Raw genomic sequence first — 14,865 nt, 5'->3', positions numbered from 1 at the left:
TTAGTTTCAGAACAACAGGAAGGAAACTAACAATTACAAGCTTAATATGTTTAATAGCAGGAACAGGAGCCCATCAAGTTCTTTGTAGCAGGTACTGAGAAGAAAAGCAATACTAGAGATGGGGCTCTTTCTTGTATAGTAGCAGTCTTTAGCACTATATAAACAAAGGCTTTACAACACAGCACATACCTGCAAATATCACATCATATGCAGCAGTTGTATATGTTCTCTTGCTATACAAACACAGTCAAGTTGGACAGGCAAATATCATTCTGAAGTAATACAACAGTGAAAACTAAGAGCACATATCAGGCCATCAAATCTGACACATGAATCACATTTTGTTTGGGTTGTTTTTCCCCCCCAAAAAAATGCTATCTGTGTAAAGCTTATAAATGACTTATAAGCTGGAACTATATTTTCAACTCTAAGAGGCTTCACGGGGTTCTTCATGAGGAAAGAATTTCATGGTAAAGATTAATGGCACAGATCATTATACGTAGCACTATATAAACAAGACAGTATGGAACACAATGAGAAACTTCAAATGTAAGCGTGGAGCCACATTTTAACAACTGACTTGCTAACAAATGTTTTCTAACAGATTTGCTCAGTATTCTATCATACCACATTAGTCCTTGTCCTTATTTGTATTTCTTCAAATGACACTATACCTGTATTTGTTTTTTCTTGAAAATGGGAACCTTAACAGAAAAGCAGGATGATTCTGAAAGTGACAGTTGTCTCCTTCTAAAGGTTGGGGAACTATTCTCGTTATCTTACTTGCCCTCTCTCTGTCTTCTGCTCCTTTAGCAACCCATTCCAGGTTTTCCACTTGTCATTGCCCAAGGAGCAAGGAAAAAATATTTTTGTTTGCCTGCTTCTTATGGAAACTGTGGGCTGCTCAACAACCTTTTGCCCTTTCAGAGATCCCTTACATAATGTGATACTAGAGAAGGTATAAAAAGGAACTCAAACACATGAGGAAGGTGCCTCAGTTCTTCACCTGGACAGACACACATGAAAAGTGTGGAAGAAGGGATAAAAGGTAGAAGAGAAAAAAAAAAGCTTGGCAAATTTTAAATGAGGATAAGTATTACCTGGTGACATAAATACCTCTTTTGGTGGTCTCACTTTATTCTAATGTCAACTGTTTTTTAACATACAGCCAGATTTGCAATGCGTCAAATGCGTAGTTAACTTTAGCACGACCACGTGAGAGGACCCTTGTCTTTAGGAACTTAATTAGTTCCTTCACTTTTGAGAGAGGGGTTGAAGAGGCAGGTAGAAACACAAATGTACTTTCTCCTCTTTCCAAGAACAATTTGAGTTGCTACTAGAAGTAGAGCTCATAAGGTTTCTAGAAAAAGCAAAGGCCTTACCCATCCAATGTCTATTCATTCGCAAAAGGCGGTACAGTCCTGTGGAACTTGGTGCTCAAAGCTTAGCACGAACTTCTTTATAGCCAACGGTCAGATTTCTCTGGAGAGCTCCTCTTCTTCCTTCCCACCATACTCAAAGCAGCTGTGACATCTGCTTTTAACAATCTCCAGATTCTTTAAATTCCCAGAATAGATTATAGAATTTCCCCTGCAAAAAGAAAAATAAATGACATATTCAGTAAGAAACCCTAAGAACCTAATGCAAATATTAAAATGCCTACAACGTCAGGATCAAAATTAAGCATATTTTCATTTTTGCCAAGATTTAAAAAACAAATGAGAGTTGGAAAAAGAATGGGAGGCCAGCATAGTACTCAGATTAATTAAGTTGAAATTTCTAAATAAAAATGCTCTTACATTTCTGGACAGCCCCCACATCTAAACTGCTGCTCTTAGTATGTTGGAGGTGAAGACTCTGAATCACCAGATCTGTCATATGAAGTTTTGGCAACAGCGGTCTTACGCCCACCTATGGATGTGTGTAGCATAAAGGTCCAGCAAAAAAGGGGGTTTCTATCTGTACAGACCCTACTGCCAAATAATCAACATAAAGCCAGTTCTCACAGTATTTGTGTCTTCAGATGTCAACTGAGAAATCTTAGGTAACGAGTCTGGAGAAAAAGCAGAAAACAGCTTCTGTAGCAGCAAGCCAGCTGTAACACATTGTGAGCCCATTTTCCAGGTGTCAGTCGATGCAGTAAAAGCACTCAGATGACCCCATATCCATCTCAAGTTCCGGATGTCCCCATACCAGATTCCAGATGTGGCACTGAGGCTCCACACACACACACAGAAGTGACTATGTCACAGGAGCTAGACACATCTCTGGCACAACAGTGCCTTCCGCTGCCTTCCTCCTGCGAGACGGACAGGAAGCAGTACACCTCTGGCTGGTAAGGGACACATCTCCTTCACTAGGGAATGGGAATACGCACCACGTTAAGAGAGGGAGAGACTCAAAAATAACAGTTTACAAAAGCAAACTCCTGGCCACTGCATACAAGTACGTTAATGTAACAGATTCTGATAGCACATACCAAAGCCGTCTACTTGCCTTTTCATTCCCATGTACATGTGTGCCAAAGCTCACTTTTTTACAAAACAAAGGGCAATGCTTCTCTCTGAACTAAATGCTCCAGGGAGGATTACACTCTCCTTTTCTTCCAGCAACCACTGCCCCCAGTTCTTCCTTTTCCACACTCCCCTTTTTCATTAGCCAATGCTTCTGCTCCCTCCCTCTCTGCACATTATCTGGCTTTTTCCCTATCAAGCTATTACTTCCCACATGCTATTTTTGTAGGAATCCTTTGCTGCTTTCTACACAGCGATGAATCCCAGCTGCCTGCGTCTTGGGTGTTGTGACATCCTGTGGCGTCACTTGTACTAGCTTTACTTGAAGTGCCAAGAAAAAGGAAGTACATGCACATGTTGATTAAAGACACCAAAAAATCTTTGTTACTATACACAAAGACGAGAAAAAGCAGAGTGTGGGCATTACAGAAAAAATATCTGAAAGGGGGAAAGGGTTTAAGTCATAATCTTCACTCCAACTTTGCCTTGGCATGTCCAAAACCAGGCTCTAGAGCCCAATTTTTCAAACCTCACACAACCTTAACACGAGCCTTGCCTCCAAACTTTCTGTTCGCTGTTGTCCTGGAGTCACACACCAGACTGGCGTGCCAAGCTAGGCAATAACAAGCTAGTCAAAACCACAGACAAATTCAAACCACATATCCCCAACTTTACCCTCCAGGTACCCTTCAGCCACAGAAAGGGTCTAACCTAGGTGCTGACATCTTGCGACATCTAAGTGCTTGAAGCTCACCGCTGTATAGGATTAAATGAAGACAAGAAAACCTCTCTGAGGGTGTGACTTTGGCATTGCATTGTATTCTATTTCCCTACACAACCTAAGAGTAGCAGGAGTCCTTTGTAAAGTTTGCAGGGCAGGAAGGGTATGTACTATATGAGTTTACTACTGTACCTCCTCTGATGGGGTGAAATCTCAAATAGAAAAACCTGTCTAAACTTATTTTGAAAACTGCATGGCCAGCTTATGCAGTAGCTAGATATGTGGCAAGGTTGCAGTGTTACTCTCTAAGGAGAATACAGTAAATATGCTTATATTTTTTGTTTAATTCAAGCATTGTGTAGTCTCCAAGCTCTACTACGAGAAGTATGGTAACTTCTCGTTATCCTTCCTATTTCAAACACAGTATTTATCACAGATGTGTACAATACAGTGGCATAGCTTAGGCCTGTTATATAGGTCAGTATCTGCAATGCACATGAGAACATAGTTTGCCACTGCAAAGGAGACTGGCTGCAAAATCTATTTTGGATAACCCAATTTATATTTAAGGAAATCAATGTGTGGTCATTTCTAGAACTGTGAATAAGGCAACTGCTGCATGCTTGTATATTTGATGAGTTTTATTATACTATATCCTTATATGATTGCCTATGCAGTGTAAATGCTTTAATATAAGATACTGAATTTTTTTAACACATTATTTTCTAAATGACGCTACATTTTACTGCATGTTTGTCCATTTTCTGCATTGGTACAAAGCGCAAGCAGGAAGACACACGATTTTAATAACTCACACAGCCGCTCTTCATTATAAAACTACGTTCTTATGTAAAGACTTTTAACTTGGCAAGAATTGTGCTTCCTTTAAACAATGGGCTTGGTTCATAGCAATACCTGTGTAATTAATGTTTACTTACTTAAAAAGTCACCGAGTACATGGGGCTATTGACTGTGATGCAAACCAGTATGACAGTACATTTTGATACCTTTGAAAATGTACCTCATCTGCACTTGTTAGGCAAACAGATGACCTGTCCTGATTAAATTTGAAAGCTAATGTTCTAGTTTAAAACGTCCAAAACTGAGCAGTTACTGTGTTTCATGCTGCAGGATGATAGGCAACATAGAAAATTATTGTTTCTTTTTAAAAAAAAAAAACAACTTTCTCTTGAACTTAATGAGTTCATGTTATTTGTCTGTGAGCTGGGCCCACTGTTTACAGCGTTACTATACGTAACGGAAGGTCAATGTACTCAACTGAACTGAGCAGATTCCTTCTTTGGAAGAAAAAAAAAAAGAGGCTGGCTTTGTTTTTGCTGGGGTTTGGGGTGACGGGGGGGTGTTGCTTGGTACAGAAGAGTGTTGCTGCTGTACCAGTACATTTTAAAAATAAGGAAATCACTGGCTGAAAGACCAATGGTTAAAATAGCATTGTCAGTATTTCAAAGTGGGTAATATATTATAGTGCTGCAAACTAAGTTACCAATGATTCAACACTAAATGAAGAAAAAAAGCAATGCATTAGTTTAAAGCTATGTAAATATTTATTTTAATGCCTCAGCATCATAGCTGTCATTTTTCACTGCTTTGATATCCAAGGATTCCTACTACTACACGAATGTATTTCACAAGCTTCATTTTTCAGTTTCAATACTTTCATTCAAAGCAAAGTAACTCCTATTTCTTTGTACTGCACTGAAATAAAAGATTCTCGTTTCAGTACATAATGCTTTTCCTATTTTCTTTGTGTTCCGTCTCAGTCAGTTTGTTTGTATGAGCACCGAATCCCAGCCCCAGCCCTCAGTCTCCTGTACCCCCCAGACTGGAGGCACGCCCCGACAGACAGCTGGTGCCTCCAGCCGAGACGCACAAGGGACGCGCAGCGCTGGCACACCTCTGTCACCTCCACAGCTACTGGAACACAGGTCTTCCGTATCGTGTTTCAGGCTTCAGACACACATACCACACCTGAACCACATTTTTAGGCACATCAGTCTCTCCATCAATCAAGTTCACACTAAACGGACCCAGCCTATGAAGCAGTCTCGTTGACTATGTCTATATCAGTAAAGAGAACAGGGGCACAGTACAAGCTCGAACAGTACCTCATGTCTTAGCATCGTTAGCATTCTCTGCCTGCCTGCTGGCCCACAACCAGTGCTCTTCCAGACTGCACCCAGATGAAGTATACTGGGGCAATATGTACTGGTGACCGTCCTTGATGCAGTCTGGCCACAGGTCCCCTGGGAAGAAGAGGGAAAGCACAGATTAGGCAACTGCCAATTGGCGTCACTCGGCTATACAGCCAAGGCACCACTCCTCGCCTCTCTCACGCTTAGATGTGACTATTCACATTCCTAAAATTACACTGGCCAAATCTGAACCTGTCAGATTCCTGGTGTTAGGCAAGGGCAGCCTTCTCCAGGACACCATTTACCTGTGAACACTCCAACCCAGCAGGGATTTCCACTTTTTCATTTCCAATTCATCCCTGACTAAACAGGACAATCAATTGCTGTTCAATAGCTACCAACTGTCCCATTACTCAAACCAGAAAGAACAACATTTATCAGAGATCTTGTAATACCAGGAAAAAAAGCTGAAAAGAAGCAAAGAGCTTAGCAGTGCTTTTTAAGTTCTAGAAATCATTAAAACTGTCTAACCTGATCTCTGCCAAAGGACAAGGCCATAGAGCCTCACTCTGCACTTCAAGCCCCAATCTCTTCTTGGGGTTGTTTCTTAGACCAGCAGGAGGCTAATTACAAAGGGGGAATTAAAACAAGATTTTATGTAGGGTAATGAAATTGAAGCACCTGAAGATGCTGCAGTAAGCTACTTGAATAGCTCAGCTGATCAGCTGGTACCAGTAAGGGAGATATTCACATGGCTTAGATTCTTTTTATTTCTTGTACAGGAAACAATTCATCTGAAAGCAGCTACTTCAGTAACAGCACAGCAGCAGATAAAATTTCTACATTAACTAGTAATTATTCTTGCACAAAATAACCTGCAAAAATGCGTGTGTCTGTAGTGGCATTTCATACAGGCAAGTAACATTAAGTGCAATAATGTACAGCAGATTTTTGTACTTGGACAATTGCATAGGATGATTTAAAAGGAGTAATAGTTTCTTCTCCCTTATGTTTATTATTTCCTCTGAGTATTACAGAACAAGAAGGCTTGTTGGCCCATTGCACATCAGCCTCCCTCCTTTGCTCCCTCTCATGCATTCAGTTCTAATGCCCCACCTCAATCCCAGCATAGTTTGTTCTGGGATGTAGCCTGGAATGATAGCACAGCCTAAGTTAATGTATGTAGTAGTATACTATATGGCCCAGAATTTTATTTGCTGTTCTAATTTAATATAAAGTAAGGTTTTCAACCTCCCACCAGATCTGAAAGAGCTGTAAAGCATTTGAAAATTTAATATACAAAAGGAAAAAGATCTGTACTATATGATAGCCCAGGTCCCCTCCCATGTCCTAAAACCTGCACTACAAAAACAATAATGATACTAACAAAAAATCTCTACCTAAAGACCCCACTTTTCCTGCTTAGGAGGGTAAAGCCTGTTCCAGCAAGAGGTGCCACTGTGCACGAAGAACAGAATGGTTATATGGATAGAAGAGGACAAAGGGTGTCTATGGAAATGGGAAACAGGTGGTGTACAACTGCCTAATCTGCTTTCCACTGAAGCGTGGGCTAGACAAACTACAGGGAAAGCAAAATGGGGACTGAAAAACAGCAAGGAAGCTGACTCCAAACTTTTCAATACTTCAGATAATTTATTTGGAAGATCCCGTAGACAAATTTTAAAATGTCTATTACACTAATGCCTATTGCTAATGGGCATCTTCTTGACCAGCAAAAGGCTACAACTCCCAATTTTCCTAACAACAGGAATGGTCAACAACCAATACTTACACAGGCCACCGTGCTTTGCGCAGGACATTCCCCTTCTCCAGTGCACTCACACTAAGATCCTACTTTGAAACCGAGGAAGCAGGGCCTATGCTAGATTTCTCACTTCCCAGGAAAGTGACACAGCCACCCAGATTTTCTGTAGCAAAGAGTGCTCTCACATTCTCTTAAGCCCACAGGAGTCCTAAACAGAGTAGCACAAAAACCCTTTTCATCTAAAACCCTTCTAACAAGCTCTAGTGCCAAGTAATTTGCTGTATGGAGACCAACTCATGTTCCCTGTAGTCTGAAAATGGGGACACGCAAAGCACCCACTAAGCTTAAATGGAAAAGGTAATGACTGACAGGAGATGAGAGGAAGCAGAAACTCTGGAGGTAACTGCATAACCACCACTCTCAGTTGCATGAGCTTTTGTAGAAGCTGGTTGTCATTTTACTAGAAAGGAGGCTTTTGACCGTCAGTTGCAGCGAGGTAAGTTATTGCCGGACAGACTCTGCCCCACGCTGTTTCACATACAACACTAACGTCATTCCTCATTAAATGCAACAGGAGTGACCAGTTCAGAACAAAGAGAACCAACTCCCGTGAAAAGAAGTCCTACCTCAATTCCAAAATGTCCCCATTTTATTCCAACAGTATCACGGAATGACAGGCTGGTTTGGGTTGGAAGGGACCTTAAAGACCACCTGGTTCCACCTTCCGCCAGACCAGGCTGCCCAAAGCCCCATCCAGCCTGGCCTTATTCTATTAGGCCACACTATTCTACTTGAGTATTTACTATTTTAGTGCCTCTGTTTAATAAAAAATGAAGTACACTTATAACTAAAACTCTGCATCTAGGAATTCAATATTCAACATGTTCAGCTTCGTAATAACCGTATGGAGTAGGAAACTAAATCTAACTCCTGCTTACCAACAATAGCAACTTTAATTGCTCATTGTATGCTGTATCACGAAGAAGGTAGCTTGCAAGAGACAAAACCTAAATTTAGCTACTGATAACTGTTTTCATCTTAAATCCCCTTTGCAAGTTGCCATTCTCTCCATAAAGATGCAACCTGGAAACGTTTAGATACATTCTAGGGGTAGACAAAACAAATTTCATCCCAGTAAGCTGAGAAGAAACCAACTCAGTGTCCTAGCTCTGCTACAGACACCACCACTGGATGACCTGGATCTGCACAGAGGCCCTGACTTACTGACCAGGAACCAATCTGACCCCATTCCCTGCCCTTGCTAGCAACCAACTTGCTGACATAGATGGGTCCTTTCTCCACTTGGAGTCCTATGCAATAAAATACAATGAAGAACTGCTTCTTATGAGGCTGCCCAGTCCTAAGTACGACACATTTCAAACATAATGGCTCATGTTTACTTACAATACTGTAACATTTTTTTTTTAGGATATATCCTTCTCAGACATGATCTTCATCTCCAAAAAAGCATGTACCTTGTAAGATACAGCACTGATCCCCAAAGGTGTTGACTTCAACCCCAGAAGAGAGTCCTCTGCTAACCTCTGATTAATTTTTGAGTACCAAATTTCTCACTGAGTAATAGATACATATGTAAACAATATACTGCAGTGGAAGAACCCAGCAAGAGAAGGCACACGTAACTGAGGAAAAGGAACAACAAATCAGCCATGGTATGCTTTTGGTTGGTGCTGACACCCTTGGCAGCAAGTAACATAAAACAAAAAACCCACCCTTTTTCTTTCATACCCTGGTTTCTTAACAGTATGTTTTTCTTCAAAGGAGCTAAAGGGCATAACATGCTAATAATGTGTTGTGGCGGTCCTTCTCTGGAAAAATGACTCCTGAACTGTGTATACCTGTTGACCCAACACAAAATTGGAGCACTTAACTCTAAACATAGTCCAGGTTTCAAGCTGCTTCTGCAGGCTACAGTGATCCAGATCAAGGGAACCATATTATAGACTTCACCAGAGAGCCAAAAAAATACACATCATGGGTGTTTGGCTCATTACAGTACATATTCCAAATCATTCCTGTAGTCTCACAGCCAATAGTAAAACAATCCCCCCAGTATGCTAAATCAGTCTGGAAGAGTCCAAAGGAATCACCAAACAGCAATAAGCTACGTCACAGTGCTCTCATGTCTTCTTTTGTTTCCTCTGCACAAGGTGCTATTTGGAGACAGAAGAGGGACCGCTTTCTTCAGCCCTTGCATAGCACCATTCAGCCCTGCAGTCTTCATCATACGTATGCTAGATAACGCTAGGATGAAACCACAAAGCAGGTTTCAGTATCAAAAGGTCATATTCCAGTCACTACTCTGTATCCTTACAATGGTTATAGCCATTATCAAACCACCGTGGCAGTAAGTTACTAAATAGGTTTTACTGCTGGTGTAATGTAACACTCCCAAAGGCTATGTTCAGTCTGCACACGGAATATTAACACAGCTGCTTCAAGGGGTTTATGAGCTATCAGAAAGGTCACATCTTGTGTAGCAGAATCAGCTGAAACAAGCTCATTTTAAGGGCTTATAAATGCTTCAAGAACCTCAGCTCACACAAAACTGTCATACCAGTACAGTTCAAGAGTTTTGTAGGGACATGCTTACGAACAGAACTGCTCATATAAACGCATTTCTAATTAAAAGCACCATTTAAAGCAATGGGGTAACTCCAGCAAGCACCAAAGGTTCAACAAATTCATTCCTGTTCATCCTGATCAAGTATTTAGAGTCGAAAACACGACTTTCACAGATGGCTCTTTGAAAATGGACAGTAGTGGTACTAGCAGTACAGTAAGTATAGCAAGTACAGTAACATAGCTGTAACTTACAGACAAAATAAAGCAGCAAAGTCTATGCCTAGTGATTTTTCAGTCCAAAAATACAATCCTGAGCCCTTTCAGTTTTACTAAAATGTCTTTGATCTACATGTACAGAAAACTGATATGGATAAGGCTGGTGGCTCCTGCTAAAAAACGGACATAAGCAATCAAATCGATCAAAGCAGATCAAAGTATTCCTATCTGTAACTACCACAACATCCTGCTGCACTCCAACTTTGATTTCAAATATCAAACTGACAGCAGAATCACCTTTTAAAACCATTATTTTCTTCTTTATCATAAGACCCAGTGAAAACTGTTGTTCTAAGTTATTGCAATGAATTCAGCCATGTCACAGGGCCCCCCAAAACAGCCAGATACTGCAACCTAATCTCTCTAACCCCATGTTTCTGTGCTTGTAGGGAAATGATGGAAGAAGAGTGAAAGCCAATATTCCATCACAGACCTATACTTTAACCTAAGCCTGTACTGCAGAAGTCAGCAGCTACACTAAAAGATGAAATTTGTCCCCATGCCTGACATTTTCTGCAGTTACAACACCTCACCAGAATTAGAGCTTCCACAGTGTTTTCCATATGCATTCTATAGCAAGCTGCTTGACGTGCATCTTTCTGCTTTGCAGTGACTTGATGGAAGTCATTCAAACAGGACAAGTCAAAAAACTATTTGCACTAGAGCAGCAAACTTTACAGTTTAGCGAGAGAGCAACTTAAGAAAATAACCTGAATCCTTAGCTGCACCCTAAGTGCAAACAGTATAAAACAGGAAAACAGAAAAAAATAAGAAACTCAGAAGAAAGTTTCGGATCATTAAAATTCCTAGCCCCAGTCTGATCTCCCAGCAAGTTTCAAAAGAAAAAAGATTTCTTCAAACCCTCAGCTTTGTGTATTGCCTTACTGTCAGTCTGATAGCAACAGCAGCAATACGAGAATAAATGCTTTATAAGATGAGGGCCTGCAACCACAGAACAGAAGCAGTAACATTTTCCCACTGGAACTGACAGTAACTCCATCCCAGATCACGCTGCTTTGGCAGACTTCAGCAAGCACTTGTAGGTATTCACTCCACCGTTGTGCTTAAGTCCCAACATGCTTGGAGTCCCAAGCCTCCTCTAAGTTTCCTGAGCATAAGCAGGTTTCAGTACACACCTCTTTGTTCTCTGGCATAGTTTTTTCTGTTCACAACAACAACAAAAAAAGCCACTGTCAAGAAGACAACTGCCTTCACAAGCACATTTGTCTGAAAGGTATCCTCTATTCCTAAAATTATGAAGAAAGAAGACAGTGACAGCTCCCAAATAGGTAGGCTGCAAGTGTCCACTGCAAGAGAAAGCTTGTTTTCTGTGGCTGTGAAGAACAGGAATGACTAGATAAATTACTATAAACACAGTAAATACGTTTCCAACTGCCAAGTCGGTTTCTACAACTGCACATATGCCTCAGAAGAAAGGGGAACAGGATCACTGTATCACACAGTGTATAAAACAGGCCTGAGCAAACTGAAATGCTGAAGCAGGAACGATTCCTTCATTAACTGAGATGGGATATTCACTGCTGCATTGCTGAGCGTTAACACCATACTTGATTCCCTGTTTCTGCTTTCATGTGGCTGGTGAACAATGCCATTTATTCAGTCAGGCCTAACCAGTCAAGACAGCTGCCTGTAACTGGATATGTCTGCAGATCACCTCACCAAGAGAAACATCCTCCTTGCTCAAAAAATATTCAGTATTGGAGATTATCCGTCTACACATACTACATCAACAGAAAAAAAAAAAAGTGTATTTACAACACAATAAAAGATGAAGTAAACACTTAAATTTTTAGTGAGGATGAAACACTTCATAGATACTTTTTAAATGGTGAAATGTAAGGATCAGAATAGTCATCAAGAAACATGTTTTACAGGAAAATCTTTTAAAATGGACTGTTGCTCTTGTGAACCGAACGCAAAAAGATATTAGACCAATCTAAAAATAAAACATAATGAGGAATAAAATAGCAAAATTATGATCTTTAGTACTTAAAGTCCATATTGTCAGGAATGAGTGTTGCTGCCTTTGGCATACTACGACCAGACAAATGACATTAATAATAAACGCCAGAACTAGCAGTTCAAGCAAGATGGAACTTGTTCTGCTGCCATTTTCATAAGGAAGAAAGAGAAAAGCCAGCTCTCACAAGCTTTATTTATGTACCCTGTAATACTGCTTATCTGCAATTCCACCAACTTTCATTACCCTGTTTTGAATTTGTTTAGATGAGTAATGTGCAAGAGAGGTTTACTATCATTATGGCTTCTGGAGCATGTACAGGAATTGAGCAGGAATTAATAGTTAAGAAATTAATGGGGTAATCAGGAGATCCCATCTGGAAGTGAGAAGCCTTAAAAAGATACTGTCCAAGTGATCCCTCTGGGTTTTCTCCCCAGCTGATACTGTACACCTGCTATGTACAGAAGTGTCTCCTTAAAAACAAAGGTAGATTTTCTAACAAACACAACACCTGAGAAGAGAAGCGTTCAGAGTACGCCCCCAACACTGACTGGTGTTTTCACAGGACCCATAAATGCTTACAAGCTACAAGGACCACAAACGTTTCACTTGCCAGAGGCAGATGGTGCAGTACAGTTCTGGATGGGTGCTTAACCCCTCAGGGCTAAGTATGGTAACAAAGAGAAACAATCTTCATAAAACCTCCTGCAAAGTTTTCACACCAGGGAGCTCCCAAGAGAAGTAGTAGTAGCAATATGGTAACGAAGACCTGTTCTGACTCAAGACATTTTCTGATCACATTTACCGTATTATGGAAGGCTTCCAAGCTGATTTGACTACATATATACACACTACAAAAGAAAAAAATAAGGATGAAAAGTAGTCCACATGCCATCAGTCCCTGGGCTTTTCCTGCTTCCATGAAAGGGCTTAATCATCTCACTTGATTCCAACTCGCCAAAAAAAAATCTAGATGAGGAGCCAGTCTCACAAAATGATCATAGAATAATGATAATAGAATTGTGTCCCTCTAAAACAAAGACCAATATCTAGGTCTCAGTTTCTCAACAAATTCTCTGAACATTGTGCAAAACATGGCAACTTTTAATTTGCATTGCAGCCTGCCCTCGTACAGCTTACTTAAGGTTCTCCCCTATTTTCTAACATACAACAATCAACAAGGGCAGCAGAGAAGTAACCTGGAATCAGAGGTAATACAATACTCCACTACAAAAGTAAAGCAACATAGGCAACTGAGAAAAATGAGATTTTCAATTTCCCACCACAGAGCAGCATCTCCACTGCATGGGAGCCACATTCCTACCACATCGTGAGCTTCCAGGAAGGTGATCTGTGCTATTAAAAAAGCAACCACATTGCTACCTTTGCAGAAAATTCACCTCACATCCACAATTGCTTACTCACTTTATATTCACAGCAACACTTGATTCTCCTACTTCACTTAAATTGCTAAATACTACGTAGAAACATGGGTAAGGGCAGGATAATTATTTTGTTCTAGTTTCATACATAAATGTACTGCTTTCTGGACATCAGTAACACATTCTAAATCCTCTGTTATCAACCACAAGGGCAAAAGGACAGTTGATGTTGCTCTAAGGCAATGACAAGAGAATACAAAATAACTTGCAATACTAATAAACTAAGACCAAGATATTCATTTAGCCACCAACCAGATCATGACCACTGGATCCTAGTGCTGCCTCTGAAGAGAGCAGCACAAGTACTTACCCCTGGAAAGTCACGTGGGTTTCAACATTGCTGCTCTGCTGAGTCCGTAACCACCATAAATACAGCAAAATAATCACAAGCACCACATTGAAGCTTGGCAACAGAGACTTCGGCTTGTTGTTTTGCAAAGACCAGTTACTGGCTCAAAGACGAAGATTGATCCAGTTTTCTGCTTCTAAAATGGAAGTGTTAAGTTGGTTCAATGTCTGCAAAACTACCACATTGACAAAATGGAGGAAGCAAAACCAGTTAAACTGGAAGTCAACTCAGTTATGGGACATCAGGAGCCTGTAGGGCCTAATTTCAGGGATCCAGTATTTTTTAGTTAAAGCAATCTTCGTTTCTAGCACATGTTAGGCCAATAAAAATCTAAAATACCCCTGAAATCATTTTCTGCACTGAATGATCTCCCACTGTATCACCTCTACTACAACACAGACACTAAGAATATTAAACCTACTGCTTTAGGAAGCAAACATCTCTCCCCTAAGGTTTTGCCTTATTACCAACAGCTGTACAAAACGAGCACAAATCATCCACGCCCCAAGCAAACAAAAGCCCCAAGCCCGCCACCTCACCTGTACCTGCTGGCAGATAGCCAAAAGCTCCCCCTCAGATGTCTGCCACCTCTACCACGCAGCCTGGACAATGAACTGCCACCAGCAACCAGAGCAGAGGTGGCACGCACCACCTGGCCGAAGCCGTCCCATCAGCACTCTCGAAGCTTCTACAGCCGTGCCACTATGGGGTGGGAGCGGCTCCACCTCCCCTCACGGTCAGCAGCACGGCCAGCCGCCATTTTGTGTGGCCTGCCCTAGCGTTGCCCAGCAGGCGGGCTCTGAAATGGCGGCCAGCGCGTCTGGCTGTGTCTTCATCGCATTCTGGAACTGTTCAGTCACAGCTACAGAGTTCTGGGAGGGAGAGCGGGGAATGCTGTGTTTTGGCTTTTTTTATTCATGTCCAAAAATGCAAGTCCTCAGTGCAGTGCTGCTGAAGCTAGAATAAAAAATGGGCTGATCTCACCTTCTTCTGGCTGTTGCTTCCTCTGTCAAGATACTGAAAAATGGCTTTTCTAGCAAAAACATAGTGTAGAAAAAGAATAGCTTATCTTACAATGT

At 41.0% G+C, this 14,865-nt stretch overlaps 1 long non-coding RNA gene across 1 annotated transcript; it reads right to left on the bottom strand.

Moving 5' to 3' along the window:
- Positions 1-41: 41 nt before the first annotated feature.
- LOC310897109 lies at positions 42-14,201 on the bottom strand. The gene is made up of 3 exons (XR_014582081.1): positions 13,748-14,201; positions 5,361-5,498; positions 42-1,590 (listed from the first exon to the last, which is right to left on the bottom strand). It is a non-coding gene; the product is annotated as an uncharacterized lncRNA (long non-coding RNA).
- Between the last annotated feature and the right edge of the window lie 664 nt (positions 14,202-14,865).

Source organism: Anser anser (assembly GCF_964211835.1).
Source record: "Anser anser genome assembly, chromosome: 3".
Taxonomy (NCBI): domain Eukaryota; kingdom Metazoa; phylum Chordata; class Aves; order Anseriformes; family Anatidae; genus Anser; species Anser anser.
This window is presented reverse-complemented; position numbering and strand designations above follow the sequence as displayed.